Source organism: Bufo bufo, chromosome 9 (genome assembly GCF_905171765.1).
Source record: "Bufo bufo chromosome 9, aBufBuf1.1, whole genome shotgun sequence".
Taxonomy (NCBI): domain Eukaryota; kingdom Metazoa; phylum Chordata; class Amphibia; order Anura; family Bufonidae; genus Bufo; species Bufo bufo.
The window spans coordinates 68,536,598-68,553,098 of NC_053397.1; the positions used below are offsets into that span (position 1 = coordinate 68,536,598).

General features: G+C 47.4%; 1 protein-coding gene across 2 annotated transcripts in view; it reads right to left on the bottom strand.

Moving 5' to 3' along the window:
* LOC120978546 (flavin-containing monooxygenase 5-like) overlaps window positions 1-15,301 on the bottom strand; it is an 87,241-nt gene extending 71,940 nt beyond the window's left edge. Inside the window, exons 1-2 of one of the 2 annotated variants that reach the window (XM_040406748.1) lie at window positions 15,227-15,301; window positions 14,926-14,971 (exon numbers count right to left, since the gene is read on the bottom strand). The gene's annotated coding sequence lies outside the window, so the exon portion shown is untranslated. The remainder of the gene's footprint in view (window positions 1-14,925; window positions 14,972-15,226) is intronic. The other variant, XM_040406750.1, reaches the window with a different exon arrangement.
* Window positions 15,302-16,501: the final 1,200 nt, after the last annotated feature.

Sequence of the window (16,501 nt, forward strand, 5' to 3'; positions counted from 1 at the left end):
GCCTGCTACAGAACATTTAGTAAGTAGTACAGATGGGGCTGGGGATCAGAACTTCAATGAAAGCTATTATAAAATGTTTAGGCAATAAAGCAGTGAGTGAGCGGTGGGGCCGGAGTACAGTGACTGCACCAGCCCCGCCGCATTTGCATGACACCGACCCCTCCTCCCTCCCCCGTCCAGCTGATACATCGCAGTCTGCGATGTAAAATGGCAGCATTCGCCTCATAAGACGCAGGGGCATTTCCCCCCCACTTTTGGGGTTAAAAAGTGCGTCTTATGGGGCGAAACATCCGGTAAAAGCGTTTTAAAGTTTTCACCACATAAAGTGACTCGTCAGATTTGCAAAAAATGGCCTGGCCCTTAAGGTGAAAAAATGGCAGGGTCCTGAAGGGGTTAAGCAAGAGATCACTAACGATAAAACACAGCCCAGAGTTAGATATTGTAACTGAATGTGGTATACTACTGTGGGTTGTGGGGATTCGCTCTGGTAGTTGGGATAAGCGGGTGCAGTACAGAGGCAAAGTACAAGTTTGTAATACAAATGTCCGTGTTTATTCACACATAAGGTCAAACAAAAACACTCTTTACAAGGTTGGTGTTTGTTCACACCGAGTACAAAGTTTGTGCATAACAAAAATGTCACCTTGTCGGCGGTTCTGCCTCCAGCAGTCCAAATGCAGGCTTTGGGTGGCCTGCACTCCCAACACACAGGTCTCAGCTTTTCAACCCAGCACAGAGCTCAGTTCCCACACCAACGATTGCCAGAGCTCCTCTGTCAGAGAGAGGTAATCACTCCCAGCTGACACTGCTGGCTGGGTTTTTATAGGCCAGTCAAGACCCAGCCTGGAACGTGGGGAGTAGTCACCCACCCAGCACTTTGACTACTCCCAGTAAGAGCCGTCCCAGATCAGCTATACCGCCATACTAAAATAGCAAAGTGTCAATCAGCATTAGCTGCCGCTGACACCTGAAAATACCGGCTCTTACTTCAACGAGGCCAGGAACTTCAGTGACACATACCTTCTGTCAACGATGGACCCTTGTGCCTTCTTACATACCTCCCCCCTTTGTTTAACCTGAGGGGGTGAACACTTGCCAGACAATGTACCCGGCACAGGGCATCCGCATTTCCCTGCAAATGGCCTGCCCTGTGTTCCACTGAGAACTTGAAGTTCTGCAATGACAAGAACCATCTAAAGACCCGAGGATTCCTCTCTTTGGCCTGGCTCATCCACTTGAGAGGAGAGTGGTCGGTCACCAGACGGAACTTTCCCCCCAGCTGATAATAGTCGAGAGACTCGAGTGCCCATTTGATGGCCAGGCACTCTCTCTCCACTATACTGTACCTAGTCTCGGCTGGGGTGAGTTTGCGGCTCAGGAAAACAACGGGATGTTCCTCCCCATTGATTTCCTGATTTTCCTACTTCCTACGTCTGTACCACAAACTCCCTCTTGAAGTCGGGTGTCACCAAAACCGGTGACCCGCACAAGACCGACTTCAACGCGGAAAAAGCCTCTTCCGTCTGATCATTCCAGCATACCATCACGGACTTCCGTCCTTTCAAGAGCCCTATGAATGTAGCCGCTAAAGTGGCAAAATGGGGAATGAACCTCATATAATAGCCCACCATTCCCAGGAATGACTTAACTTGCCTCGTAGTGACCGGTCATGGCCAATTCTGAATCGCCTCTATTTTCTTCATCTGGGTGTTTTGATAACTCCACGTCCAATGATGTACCCCAGGTATTTAGTCTCCTCTAACCCTATCGCGGTCAGTTCAGCCTTCCTAAGGGAGTCCACTACAGCCTGCACTTTGGGTAGATGACTTTCCCAGTCGGTACTGTGGATGACGATATTGTCCAGGTAAGCCGACGCTTACCGATGATGTGGACGAAGTACAATGTCCATGAGTCATTGGAAGGTGGCAGGGCACCATGCAGACCAAAGGGTAAAACTTTATACTGATACAGCCCCTGAGGGATGACAAAGGCAGTTTTCTCTTTGGCCTCCGTTAATGGAACCTGCCAGTAGCCCTTCATAAAGTCCAAAACAGATAAATATCGGGCTTGTCCTAACCTCTCGATAAGCTCATCTACCCGGGGCATGAGATACGCATCGAACTTGGAGATTTCGTTTGGTTCGTGAAAATTGTTACAAAACCGTAACATCCCATCCGGCTTCGGTATTAAGACTATCGGACTGGCCCAATGACGTCTAGTTGCAGCATTAGCTGCACTTCCTCTGAGATGGCTTGTCGCCGAGCCTCGGGTACCCAGTATGGTTTTAACCGGACTTTTGCCTGAGGCTCAGTGACAATGTCATGCTGGATTATGGAAGTGCAATTTATACTGTGACAACTGCTTTTCTTGCATCAGACCGAGGAGCCTGAACCTTTTCTCCTACAAAACCTGGCCGCGGGCTGTCTTCAGTAGAGGACTCCCTATCTTTCCATGGTTTTAGTAAATTCACATGGTACACCTGCTCCAGCTTTCGACGCTCCGCCTGGTGTACCTTGTAATTTACTTCTCCCACTTTCTCGAGTACCTAGTAGGGCCCCTGCCACCTAGCTAGGAACTTACTGTCTACGGTTGGTACCAGAACCAAAACCCAATCACCCGGGTTAAAGTTCCGGACTCGATCCTGCTGATTATAGACCCTACTCTGGGCTCGCTGCACTGCCTCCTTATGCTCCCTGACCAGAGGCAACACTGTCTCCATCCGTCCTTGCATCTGGGTGATGTACTCAATAACACTTTTGTGCGGTGTGGGTTGTTGTTCCCATGGTTCTTTGGCTATGTCCAACAGTCCGCAAGGGTGTCTGCCATATAGCAGTTCGAAGGGCGAGAACCCGGTACAGGCCTGGGGCACCTCTCGCACTACGAAAATGAGATAGGGCAGAAGAAGGTCCCAGTCCCTCCCATCCTTAGACACCACTCTTTTTAACATGTTTTTTAATGTTTGATTAAATCTCTCTACCAGGCCATCTGTTTGTGGATGATACACGGATGTCCATAACTGTTTTATGTGCAGCAACTTACAGAGTTCCCTCATGACCTTGGACATAAAAGGAGTCACTTGTTCAGTCAGAACCTCTTTAGGTAGACCCACTCGGGAAAATATCTCCATTAACTGCTTAACTATGAGTTTGGCTGATGTATGTCGCAGTGGCACCACCTCCGGGTACCGAGTGGCGTAGTCGAGGACGACCAAGATGTGTTGGTGCCCTCTAGCGGACTGTCACCGCCAGTTCTGTGAGAAGGTCTGTTAGACATTCTTCTCTACCTCTTGCATGAGGTTCTTTGTTTTGGTTTCACTTTGTCATATCCTTTCCTTCTCCCAGCTGTCACCTATTTACACTAATTGTCTCCCTTTATATTACCTCCCATACTGCATCACTTTGCGGTTTATACTTCTTCCTGGATGAGTTGTTCACTGCTGGAGGCTGCCACTGCTGATTCTTCAGATAAGTCTTTTTCCTTTATTTGTGTTTCCTTGCTGGCTTGATTATAGGTGACCCTGACTCCATCCGTATTAAGTGCAGGGAGCCGGTGGTCGTGTCCCCTCACTATTATAGGGTTTTCAGGTGTCACACAGTATAAGGTACGTGGGCATGCAATCGTCTACCATAAAGACCTTTGCATGGGCATAGCAGTCAGGGAGAGCTCTAGGGGTTTTATAGGGCTCACTCATATGCTCCTTAGTTTGTGATCAAGCCAGTCGGATGTTTATTTATAAGTTCCAGCTTTCTGACACGGACATTGGTAATCGGCCTATGAGATCCATAGCAATTCCCTTGAACGGGACCTTCATAATCGGGAGACGCACTAGGGGACTACGGAAATGTGGCTGGGGGCTATTTATCTGGCAGGATGGGCAAGACTTACAAAACTCTTCTACCTCTCTGATACACTGGGCCAGTAAAACCGCTGTAGTATCCGGTCCTGCTTTTTCTGCAACCCCAAGTGACCCCCAAGAACATGTTGGTGGGCAAGCTCCAATACGAGCTTGCGATATGCCTTGGTGTCATGGTCTTACCTTCTTGCTGTTCTCCTTCGTTTGACATGTGCTGGCGGCCATCTTGGTTTCTGGGTTTCTTGTAGCCTTCCACCCTGCGGCTCCTCCTTCCCACTGGGAGGAGCTGGATGCCTAGCTCATATATATAGGAGGTCTGTGGCTTCAGTTCCTTGCTTGGTCCTCTTGTGTTCACATGCTTCTAAGACTGCTGCTGCTTCTGGTTCCTGATCCTGGCTTCGTCTGACTACCCTGCTGGTTCCTGATCCTGGCTTCGTCTGACTACCCTGCTGGTTCCTGATCCTGGCTTCGTCTGACTACCCTTCTGGTTCCTGACCTCTGGCTTCGCAAAGACTCTGCTCGGTTTCACCATCCGTTTGGACTTTTGCTTTACAGCTTTATTTTCAATAAAGCCTTCTTATTTTCACTTATCTCTTGTTGTACGTCTGGTTCATGGTTCCGTGACATTAGGACCAAGCCATGAATTCTGACGGTACAGGGCCATCCTCGCTACCCACGCTGGTTGCCAGACTTGATCAGCAGGATCACCTGTTGGGTCGGTTCGCTGTGGCGTTGCAAACCCTGCTTGAACGCACGGCTCATTTCGCTCCCGTTGCCGATGGGTCGGTTGTCGCTCCTGGGCTCGCTCCTACTGCCGCTCCGGTTGTTGCGCCAGAGTCTACTCTGACACCTGTTGTTGCGCCTGCGGTGTTTCGGGGTATGACCGGTTCTGCCCCTCTTCCACAGCGCTTTGGGGGAGAGCCAACTCAGTGCCGAGGTTTCCTTAACCAGGTGGGCATTTATTTCGAGTTGCTGCCACATGCCTTTCCCACTGAGAGATCAAAGGTGGGCTTCTTGATCTCGCTGCTCTCGGACAAGGCCTTGGCCTGGGCCAGCCCTTTATGGGAGAACAACAATCCGGTGGTTGCCGAGTTTTCCGGTTTTGTTGCTTCTCTTCGGAAGGTATTCGATGTGCCGGCTCGTGCTGCCTCTGCTGCGAAGCTCCTTATGTCCATCAGACAGGGTTCACGATCCGTAGCTGAATACGCCATTGAGTTTCGTACCCTGGCAGCAGAGGTGGGCTGGAATAATGAGGCTCTGGTCGCTGCTTTCTCTCATGGTCTCTCGGATGCCTTGAAGGATGAGGTTGCAGCTAAGGACCTACCAGTTGAGCTCGAGTCTCTTATTTCTTTCCTGATTTTGATTGACACCAGACTCAGGGAGAGACCTTCCTTTAAGGAGAACCTGCGGAGGTCTTCTAACAGATTGGTGCCTACGTTTGCAGTCCCACCCGTGCCTCCCTCTCCTCCCACGCCTCCTGGGGATGACTTGTCTGGGGGTGAACCCATGCAGCTGGGGTTTGCTCGCCTGTCCGAGGGGGAGAGGGCACTCCGGAGACGCGAGGGCCGATGCATGTACTGTGGTCTCGGTGGGCATTTTCGGTTGGCATGTCCGAACCGTCCGGGAAAACGCTCGTACCTGAGATCCTGTCGGGGGCAGATCTTGGGTGGAGTCTCCTCGTCCCCGGTTTCCCGTGTTGACAAACCACTGATCACTGTTGTCCTCTCCTGGGTCGGGGGCTCGGTGACGACCCAGGCGTTGGTGGACTCTGGTGCTGGTGGTTTGTTCATTGATAGTGTGTTCGCTGCCGCCAATTCCATTCCTCTGCAGGCTCGAGGTTCCCCACTGGCTCTTGAGGCGATAGACGGCAGACCCCTTCTGCCGCCACACGTGACTCATGAGACCCTTCCAGTGGGGATAGCCATTGGTGCCGTTCACAGAGAGTCGGTCTGCCTCCAGGTTATTTCGTCTCCACACTACTCGGTGGTCTTGGGGTACCCCTGGCTCCAGAAGCATAATCCGACTTTCGATTGGAGATCGGTCGAGATCCTCTCGTGGTCACCGCAGTGTGGGGCTAGTTGCATCCATGGGTCTGTCAAGTTGCTGTGTACTTCCTCGGACTCTCTGTTGCCTCCTGAATACGAGGAGTACCGGGATGTATTCGATAAGGTGCGCGCGGTTGCCCTACCTCCGCACCGCCCATACGATTGTGCCATAGAGTTACAATCTGGTGCCGTTCCTCCTCGTGGCAAAGTCTATCCACTGTCGGTAGCGGAGAATGAGGCAATGGAGGAGTACGTGAGGGAGGCGCTTTCACGCGGACACATTCGCAAATCTTCGTCCCCGGCAGGGGCTGGATTTTTCTTTGTGAAAAAGAAGGGCGGTGAGTTGAGGCCTTGCATCGATTACAGGGGTCTCAATCGCATCACGATCAAGAACGCTTACCCGATACCCTTGATTTCCGAGCTGTTCGATCGCCTTAAAGGGGCCACGGTCTTTACCAAACTCGACCTGAGGGCGGCATATAACCTGGTAAGGATCAAGGCGGGCGATGAGTGGAAGACCGCGTTTAACACCAGGACCGGTCATTACGAATCCTTGGTTATGCCCTTTGGGTTGTGCAATGCGCCCGCAGTCTTTCAGGAATTCATCAACGATGTTTTCCGTGACCTGTTGCAGCAGTGTGTGGTGGTCTATTTGGATGACATCTTGGTATATTCTGAATCCATGGAGGCCCACATTCTGGATGTCAGACGAGTGTTGCAACGGTTACGAGAGAACAAGCTGTTCGGTAAGCTTGAGAAATGCGAATTTCACCGATCCCAGGTAACCTTCTTAGGTTACATCATTTCCGCTGAGGGGTTCTCCATGGATCCTGAGAAGGTTTCGGCTGTCTTACAGTGGCCCCAGCCCAGTGGTCTTCGTTCCCTGCAGCGCTTTTTGGGCTTCGCCAATTATTATCGGAAGTTCATCAGGGACTTTTCCATGCTGGCCAAGCCTCTCACGGATCTGACCAGGAAGGGCAGTAATTCCCAGGTCTGGCCGCTCGAGGCCATCCGAGCTTTTGAGGCCCTAAAGTCCGCCTTTGTGTCGGCTCCGATTCTGTCGCATCCCAACCCTGGGTTGCCCTTTGTCCTCGAGGTGGACGCGTCTGAGACGGGAGTAGGCGCCCTTCTGTCTCAGCGTAGAACACCAGAGGGTCCTCTGCTTCCTTGTGGGTTTTACTCCCGGAAACTGTCTTCCGCGGAGTGCAACTATCAGATTGGTGACAGGGAGTTATTGGCCATCGTGCAGGCCCTTAAAGAATGGAGGCACTTGCTCGAGGGTTCGGTGGTTCCGGTTCTCATCCTGACGGACCACAAGAATCTGACCTACCTTTCTGAGGCCAAGAGATTGACACCACGTCAGGCCAGATGGGCTCTGTTCTTGTCACGTTTTAATTACGTGGTCTCCTACCTACCCGGTTCCAAGAACATCAGGGCGGATGCCTTATCACGGCAGTACTCCGAGCTGTCCAGGGAGGAGTCGATTCCGACTTCGGTCATACCTCCGAATCAGATCCTGGCCGCCATTCGCACCAGCTTGACCTCTCCCCTGGGTGAGCAGATTTTGGCGGCTCAATCTGGTGCTCCCTCTGGGAGACCCAACGGCAGATGTTTTGTGCCTGAGGAGTTGCGCACTCGGTTGTTGCGAACCTACCATAACTCCAAGACCGCGGGGCATCCTGGAAAGAATCAGCTGTCCTGGGCTGTTTCACGTCTGTTCTGGTGGCCTTCCCTACGTTCAGACATCGCCGCATATGTAGCGGCATGCTCCGTTTGTGCCCAGAGTAAGTCCCCTCGGCACCTTCCGTTGGGCCTTCTGCAACCCATAGCCACCGGGGAGCGCCCATGGTCACACCTGGGGATGGATTTCATTGTGGACCTCCCTGCATCCCGAGGCCATACGGTCATTCTCATGATTGTGGATCGGTTTTCCAAAATGTGCCACTGTGTTCCTCTCAAGAAGTTACCCTCTGCACAAGAGTTGGCCACGATTTTTGCCAGGGAGGTCTTCCGGTTGCACGGTTTGCCCAAGGAGATTGTGTCGGATCGGGGGAGTCAGTTTGTGTCCAGGTTCTGGCGCGCCTTTTGCTCCCAGTTGGGGATTCATCTCTCCTTCTCCTCGGCCTACCACCCTCAGTCCAATGGGGCCGCAGAACGATCCAATCAGGCCTTGGAGCAATTCCTTCGTTGCTATGTCTCCGATCACCAAGACAATTGGGTTGACCTCCTGCCTTGGGCTGAGTTTGCCAGGAACACGGCGGTGAACTCTTCCTCTGGGACGTCTCCCTTCATGGCCAATTATGGGTTCCAACCTGCCGTGTTACCGGAGGTATTCTCTCCCCAGGATATTCCGGCTGTGGAGGATCACCTTTCCGTCCTACGTGCTTCTTGGGTACAGATCCAGAAGTCCCTTGAGGTCTCTGCGCAGCGCCAGAGACTCCAGGCTGATCGCAGACGAGCGCCTGCTCCTTCCTACCAGGTCGGAGACCGTGTATGGTTGTCCACCCGCAACCTCAACCTTCGAGTGCCCACTCCCAAGCTGGCGCCTCGCTTTGTTGGCCCCTTCCGAGTGCTTCGCAGGGTAAACCCGGTAGCCTATGCCCTTGCGCTTCCTCCTGGCATGCGGATCTCCAACGTGTTTTATGTCTCCCTGTTGAAGCCACTGGTGTGTAATCGTTTCACTTCCTCGGTTCCTCGGCTTCGTCCGGTCCAATTGGGCAATCGTGAGGAATATGAGGTGAGCAATATCCTGGACTCACGCCTGGTCCGCGGTCGGTTGCAGTTTTTGGTCCATTGGCGTGGTTATGGTCCAGAGGAGCGTTCCTGGGTTCCCTCCGCAGATGTCCATGCTCCTGCCTTGCTCCGAGCCTTCCACGCACGCTTCCCTCAGAAACCGTTTTGTGCTCCGCGGAGGAGGGGCCCTTGAGGGGGAGGTACTGTCATGGTCTTACCTTCTTGCTGTTCTCCTTCGTTTGACATGTGCTGGCGGCCATCTTGGTTTCTGGGTTTCTTGTAGCCTTCCACCCTGCGGCTCCTCCTTCCCACTGGGAGGAGCTGGATGCCTAGCTCATATATATAGGAGGTCTGTGGCTTCAGTTCCTTGCTTGGTCCTCTTGTGTTCACATGCTTCTAAGACTGCTGCTGCTTCTGGTTCCTGATCCTGGCTTCGTCTGACTACCCTGCTGGTTCCTGATCCTGGCTTCGTCTGACTACCCTGCTGGTTCCTGATCCTGGCTTCGTCTGACTACCCTTCTGGTTCCTGACCTCTGGCTTCGCAAAGACTCTGCTCGGTTTCACCATCCGTTTGGACTTTTGCTTTACAGCTTTATTTTCAATAAAGCCTTCTTATTTTCACTTATCTCTTGTTGTACGTCTGGTTCATGGTTCCGTGACACTTGGGCACCACCAGCTGTTCAATATGCTCACCCCATTGTTGGTTTACCCGACACAGCATTTCCTGGTGAACGACAAAACGGGGAAACATCGACTCGGCCCCAGGTTTTTGTGGTTCACCATCATTTATTACAACATTCTCCCAGGCCTGGGATAAGGTTGGGTCCCGGTGTTGTGCGGTTCTGAAATTTTCACTGGAGACATTGAGGTCTTCCAATTCAGGACCCAGCGGCAAGTCCTCAACGTCTCCTACCAACACACTCAACGGGGTTGTCTTCCTCTCTTCCACCAAAGTGGCGGTCACCCCTACCACTGGCCCTTCGGCCTCGGGTTCTGGCCCGAGCCAGGCCACTCTGCTGAAGTTACCCTTGACTCATGGGCATCAACAACTCTCACAGCCAGCCACAGGGCCAGGAAGCCCCGGAAAGTCTCTCCCTATTATTAGTTCATAAGGTATAGTGGTGGCACTTGCCACCTGCCGTGGATACAGACACCAGGGCGCTAGGATAGTCCTTTAAATCTCCTTGTATGCACACAACCCGGCTTCCTACAGTGTATATTATATATGATATGCGTTTGAATGAACCTATAAGTCTGTGCAGTGGGTCCAATAAACCTACAGCGGATCTAATACACATATATGTGCCAGAAATACTTCATTTTATTGTTTGGGGAAATTTTTTTTTAATTTTTTTGCTGTTTTTAAAGTTTTGAAGATGCCTTATGTAAATTACTGTGCAATAAATATTTGTATAAAGAATACATTTTCTTTGAATGGTTTCAATTGAGGAGTGCCTGTCTTAGCTATATATAATTACTATTTTGACTGGGTGAGTCAATGACAGAGCACCATATCCATAGCTACACGGAGGTGAGCCGCTACACCTAAGTTATGTAGAAGCGCAGGCCTCTACATAACTTTGGCTTTTGCTGCCACCGGCCCTGTAACATGTTTTAAACTGTCAGCTCCATTACTGGCATAGTTTAAGACCGTTTTACACGCCATAAAGTAGCACAGAAAATGGTAATTGAGATGGGCGAGATGGCCCGACCTCTTCCCCACCCACACCACGTCCTCTTTTTCCACCACCTCGGAAAAGTGGAGTCAGCGTGGAAAAGGCGGAGATTTAGCCACAAGACCCATTCGCGACAAAATCTGCCAAAAAGTGGTGCAACTCGCTAGTGGGTGCTTTTCTAAAAACTACCTTACAACCTTGATATAATATTTGCTGCAATTTTTTATCTTCATACAGAATGGGTGAAAATCGGTAAACTATATCATGTATTTGAAAGTAATAGGGACTAAATTGCAATGTCATAACAGGAGCTAATCTTATATGTATCCTATCTGTATCTTATTTATCTGTATCCTATTTAAATTACTATTCATATAACTTAAAATTCACATTTAATTTGCAGAGGATTATTTCTTTTTTGGGTTTAAAATAACAGGGGATAGTGGATCAGACCATGGCCACCAAACGTCAGGAAACACTATTCTTTATAATTATTATTTAAACAAAACAACAAAAAAAGAACGCATTTCCGTAGCTCCTGTTATGACATTGTAATTTAGTCCCTATTCTGATGACCAAAACAAAAATTTAGACCTTTTGCTCCACAAACTTGAAAATTACATTTCTTTCTATACCTGATTGCACTCATTTTGCCCAACATGTCATTGATACAAAACCTATAGGTGAAAAATTCTACAAGGTGCCATAAAACCTGAAAACCTGCGACAGAAATGGCACTCCAGAATATTCTAAAATTAGGTGTCACTGAACCATCTTTTAGTCACTGTTGCCCTCCAATTGTCACCTTAGCCAAGAAAATGGGTGACCGAGATTCTGTATTGATTTTCGAAAAACAATGCTCCATAGTGATGACCTGATCACAAGGTTGGGTAAAGCCCAGTTTACAATATTAGCAGATTTAATTGGACAAAGGGCTCTTGGCAAATACCACTTGAGAGATTCCAATGAAAAAAACATATTTTTGCTGCCCCACAAGGCCTATTTAAATTTATATGTTTGTAGCGGAGTACACAGATCGTATAGAGTCCCATAGTAAAACTTTGTATGGGCGCCCATGCCACCACCCAGTTTCCCAGTACTTGTGTATCAATCACTCCCAACCAATGCAGAACGAAAGCGCAATTGTAGTAAGTCACACCTGGCCTCAACCACCTTATTTATCGTCTATGTCACTAAAGTGCAACATGTGCTTCACAATTATGGCGCTCATTCTGAACACCATATTTCTCAATGTATTCCCTCCAGACAAGTGGCAAAAATACATTGATACCGTAGATTTCCTGCTTCCCATCTATTACAAAGCTGGCCGCATGCAGCCACCACTAGGGGGAGCTTAGTACATAGGAGTTTGCAAAGTTACTGTAATCAATTGTTTGCACTGGGGCTCCATGAAAGTTATTACATCATAAAGTACTGACTCTAGCTTTCTTTTTATCCATTTACAGCTCAGTTTAACTCTTTTCTCTTTCTCCACTGCCAGAAGCCATACACTTCCCATGTCTGACATGATTTACATATCCTAAACTACCTTTAGGATATGCCACCAATGTCATATGGGACCTGTACCTATCTCCAGAAAGGAACCCCCAAAGTCAGCGGAGAGCAGCCGCACATGTGCAGCCACCCTCCAGTTTTTCTATGGGATTTCCGAAAATAGCTGAGAGGTGGCTCTGCTGTCTCTGCCAGTCACAAAGAAATGAACAGAGTGCACTTGCTTGGCTATTTTGGAAACTCCAATAGAAATGAATGGAGAGCGCGCCATGCATGCGCAGTACACTCTCCTTCATTTTCAGGGGCACGTTCTGGAGATAGGTGTGGGTCTTAGGGGTGAGACATGCACCTACGGTATCTTACTTTGATGGCATATCCTAATGATATAGGCATTAAAGTAAAAGTGAACAGTGGCTCCACCCTTCCAAAATACAAAAAACTAAAATATAACAAATAATAAACTATCCTTGGTGCTGAGTGATATGACACTGCTGTATGGACCCTATAGAGCCGCTTGATGAGACGTGTGGTACCACAACACTGGAAAAGTGAACGGGGGACGCAGAGGGCGAACGGAGCAGCGCATACAGAAAATAGTATGCTCTGTAATATGCCATAAGCATGCCCCACAGAATCCACTAGTTATATTATAATGTCCGGACCCGTGAAAGGTCCGATACAAAAAACAACAGTTTTTCAACAGTTTTCTATGATTTTATCTTTTGATTGATTTTATTTTATGTTTTTCTATGATTTATCTTCATCATTGTCTTATCTATTATTACTACTTCAAGAGGGCATAACAACTGTTATACAGCACAGAGAGGACATATCTACTGTGAAGGGGGCACAATGAGGGCATAACTACTGTGAAGGGTGCACAATGAAAGGGTATCTACTATGAGGGGTCACAGTGCAGGCATAACTACTGTGAGGGGGCACAATGTGGGCATAACTACTGTGAAGGGGCACAATGTGAGCATAGCTACTGTGAAGGGGCACAATGAAGGGATAACTACCGTGAGGGGCACAGTGTGGGCATAAATACTGTGAGGGGGCACAATGAAGGGATAACTACTGTGAGGGGGTACAATGTGGGCATAACTACTGTGAGGGGGCACAATGCAGGTATAACTACTGTGAGAGGGCACAATGTGGGCATAACTACTGTGAAGTGGAGCAATATGGGCATTACTACTATGAGGGGGCACAACATTTTGAAGTATGAGAAAGGACCAGCCCCAGGTGCCAAACACCTTAGGCATGCCACTGTGTCTTAGTGGACAGATTCTGAGCCAAGCACTCACCTCATAAAACTTGGTTGTCAGGGGTGGACTGGGAACTTAAAGTGGCTGTGGGAAAAAACTAAAGTGGCCCTAATGTTGTAGGTGGGTCCATATTGACAGAAGTCAGGGAAACACAAGTAGATGATGCCAATACAAGTTTTCAGGGTCAGCAATACCATATTGCATCGAAGAATACCATCCTAAAGAACCAAATACCACAGTGCAGCACAAAATACTTCTCCAGAAGTGTGTCTCTCTGTGGTGGCTATCAATAGCTGACACATTCTCTACTCCTCCTTCTCTAATTAAGACACGGAGCGGTGGCTTAAGAGGTGAGATGTGGGCCACAGCACTAAGTCAGGCCTACTTTTACATGGTGCCTTGACTACCTCTAATAACCCCTATAGTGCCCCCAGTAGAATGTAACTCACCAGTGACAGTGAGGAAGCCTCGGGTGGCCCTGTGGGGCATCGGCCCTCTAGGAAAATTCACGGTAAGGTCTATGGCCAGTCCACCCCTGTTGCTCGTAAAAAGGCCATTAGCATACACACTATCCTCAGTCCTGACATTACAGGCAGAGAGACTAGTGGGGCCAGCTGCAGACCTTTTTAAGGTATATGTGTCAATGTAGCAAGTTTTCATTTCTTTGAGGGACAACTCGTTTGATGAACTGCCTGACCTTCCTGCTACCGCACAGGCAACCGGACTTCTACCGTCTCGTAACGTATTAAGTTCCGTTTCTTTTATCCCTTTTATTTTAAAAACTGTTATTTTTTGCTTTGTGTTGGTATGTCTTCGTGTTTTCACCTTGCGATGACTGTATTGTTTTGTACGGACTGTTCTTTAAATTTAAAATGTTCACCTTAATAAGAGTCTTCTTGTGTGTAAGTGCTTTCATGACCTCAGAAGAAGTATTATGTCTATTTGTGCAGTAACCCTGTGAATGCTAGGAAGTTACCTAGTTTAAGGGGCATCTTGTCAGCTTAATAGTAACCTTGTGACTCTAATTAGCAGAGTGGGAGCTTGACGTTAAAATCTGGGTAACCCTTTAAGCTCACATCCTGAGTCTAATGGTGTTTTTGCACCCTTGAGATGCGTGTTTTTTTCAAATCACAGCATGTTCTGAGTTTAGCATTTTTTCCATCATTGGCTGGCATTTTTTCCATAGATCTCCATTTTTTGCACCTTTAAAAACACAAGTGCAATTTAAAGAAAATACCAGGTGTTCTGAAACATCTTTAAAAAATGGCAAGTTGTAAAACACACTATATTGGCCTAAAAAATGCCTCAACAAATGGTACAGAAATGCTGATCGACGCTTTCTTTCAGTCAAAATCCCCCCCCCCACCGCCCCGCCATGAGTAAAACTGTGTGTAGGGCCCCTTATTGTGTTTTCACACACAGCATATTTTAGCTTTTGATACAGTGTTTTGAGCCAAAACCAGGAATGGATCCAGTAGAAGGGAGAAGTTTCCATCAAGTATTAGTATCAAAAACTGCAAACACTGTGTGTGAAAACACTCTTAATTTTAAAGCTTTTTTTTAAGTAAAGTATTTTAAAAGTCTTCCAAAAGAACCTCTAAGGTCAGTTAAATCATAATTGCACATATGTCCATGTGCACAACACACATACAGTACACACATCTTATGTAATGCAGCATTACCGTTAAACCATTTCCTTGTAACAGCTTCAATAGAAAATGTTGTGTAGACAACACACACCCTTTCTTAAATAGTGCCATATATTCTTATTAATATATCTGTCCCATAACAGCTGCATGAAAATCTATCTAAAGTTGCAGATACAGTCTACTACATACCTTTTATGGAAGGCAAGTGTTGAGCTACAGTTAAAATTTGTCTGCCCTACAATAAAAATAATAATCATCATAATCTTTAATAAATATATTAGTAACATATTCCACAAGGGAGGTAATGAGAGGAAGCAAAAAAAACATAAAATTAACATACAGTATACAAAAAGTAATAAAAACAAATGTACATCTACAAAGACAAAGAACGACCCTGCTCATAAGATCTTACAATCTACTATACTGACACTAACAAACGGAACTGTAAGTTTTTACAAGTATTATATTATATATTAATGAAATCTCTTACCGCAATAGTTGTACTAGCAAGTTCTCTCTCTGAATAATGCACTTTTTAATGAGTTGCCAGCTTTAGTACTCCTCCCTCCTCTGTTCTTGTGCATATCGCAAACACATAGCTGGAAGCATGCCCTAGATCATGTTAATGTTTAGTATGAATCACGAAGATTACAGAATCAAACTAAATAATGACTATAAACTCCCTTGAACCCAAACTCTACACACATAAGATGTGTGGATGCATAGGGTTTTCAGAAAATATCAAAGAGAAGCTAAAATATACAGATTAATGTTGAGCGAAGATTAGAAAAATTTGATTTGGCTGCTTTGGTGAATTTCACAAAGAAATTTGCTTCATGATGAATTACTTCATCACAAAGCGCATTTCTTTGTAAGTAGTGGGCGCAATGACGGGGAACTGCGATTGTGCCCTCCCTTTATGGAACCCTTCAGATGCTGCGTTCATCGCTGATCGCAGCATCTGAGAATAATACTGAGGGCTTTCAGGGGTTAATCCAATAAAGAAATCTCGCACAGTGCATTGATGACGTCATCACGCTGGGCAGCGTGGTCACCTCAGATTTTGTGCGGGGTCTTCAATCAAGATGGCCACGGTGGCCTCTTCGCGCCCAAATGGATGAGGTGAGTATGTTTTTGTTTTTGAACGCCATTCCAGGGAATATTTATTAATTACAACGAAGCACAAGGAAATTCGGAATCGCAGCAAATCTAATTTTTCCTGAAATTTGAATTGAAGTTTAGTACAAATATCTCATGTGTTAACATGACCACCGGCAAACAATGCGATTAATGTGTGCAACTGTGGTGTTGCCATTACACCTAGAGGCTTTGCTTTCTCGGCCACTGCGGCACCCTCTGCGACGGGGGGTGCGAGGCTTGGAAAGTGAAATTTTCACTGCCTGGCCCTGTCAATGAAAGTAGAGAGTGCAGAAAGACCCCTGTTACTCCTAGAAGCTCATTTGCATATATTTAAACCTAATTTTTCTATTGTCAGCATATATGAACATGAGACTAACACGGATGCCTTAAGCTGCCAAGCACACAATACATTGTTACGTAGTTAATATGGTTGAAAAAACACATGTCCATCAAGTTCAACCAAGGGATAGGTGGAGACGAAATTTAGAAAAAGGGGAGTGAGACCCAGATTTCTACACATTTTCACAAGCATTAATGTCATTTACTTTTAAGAATTCATATAAGCCCTTCACTGTTCCTGCTGTGACCACGTCCTGAGGAAGTCTATTCCACAGATTCACAGTTC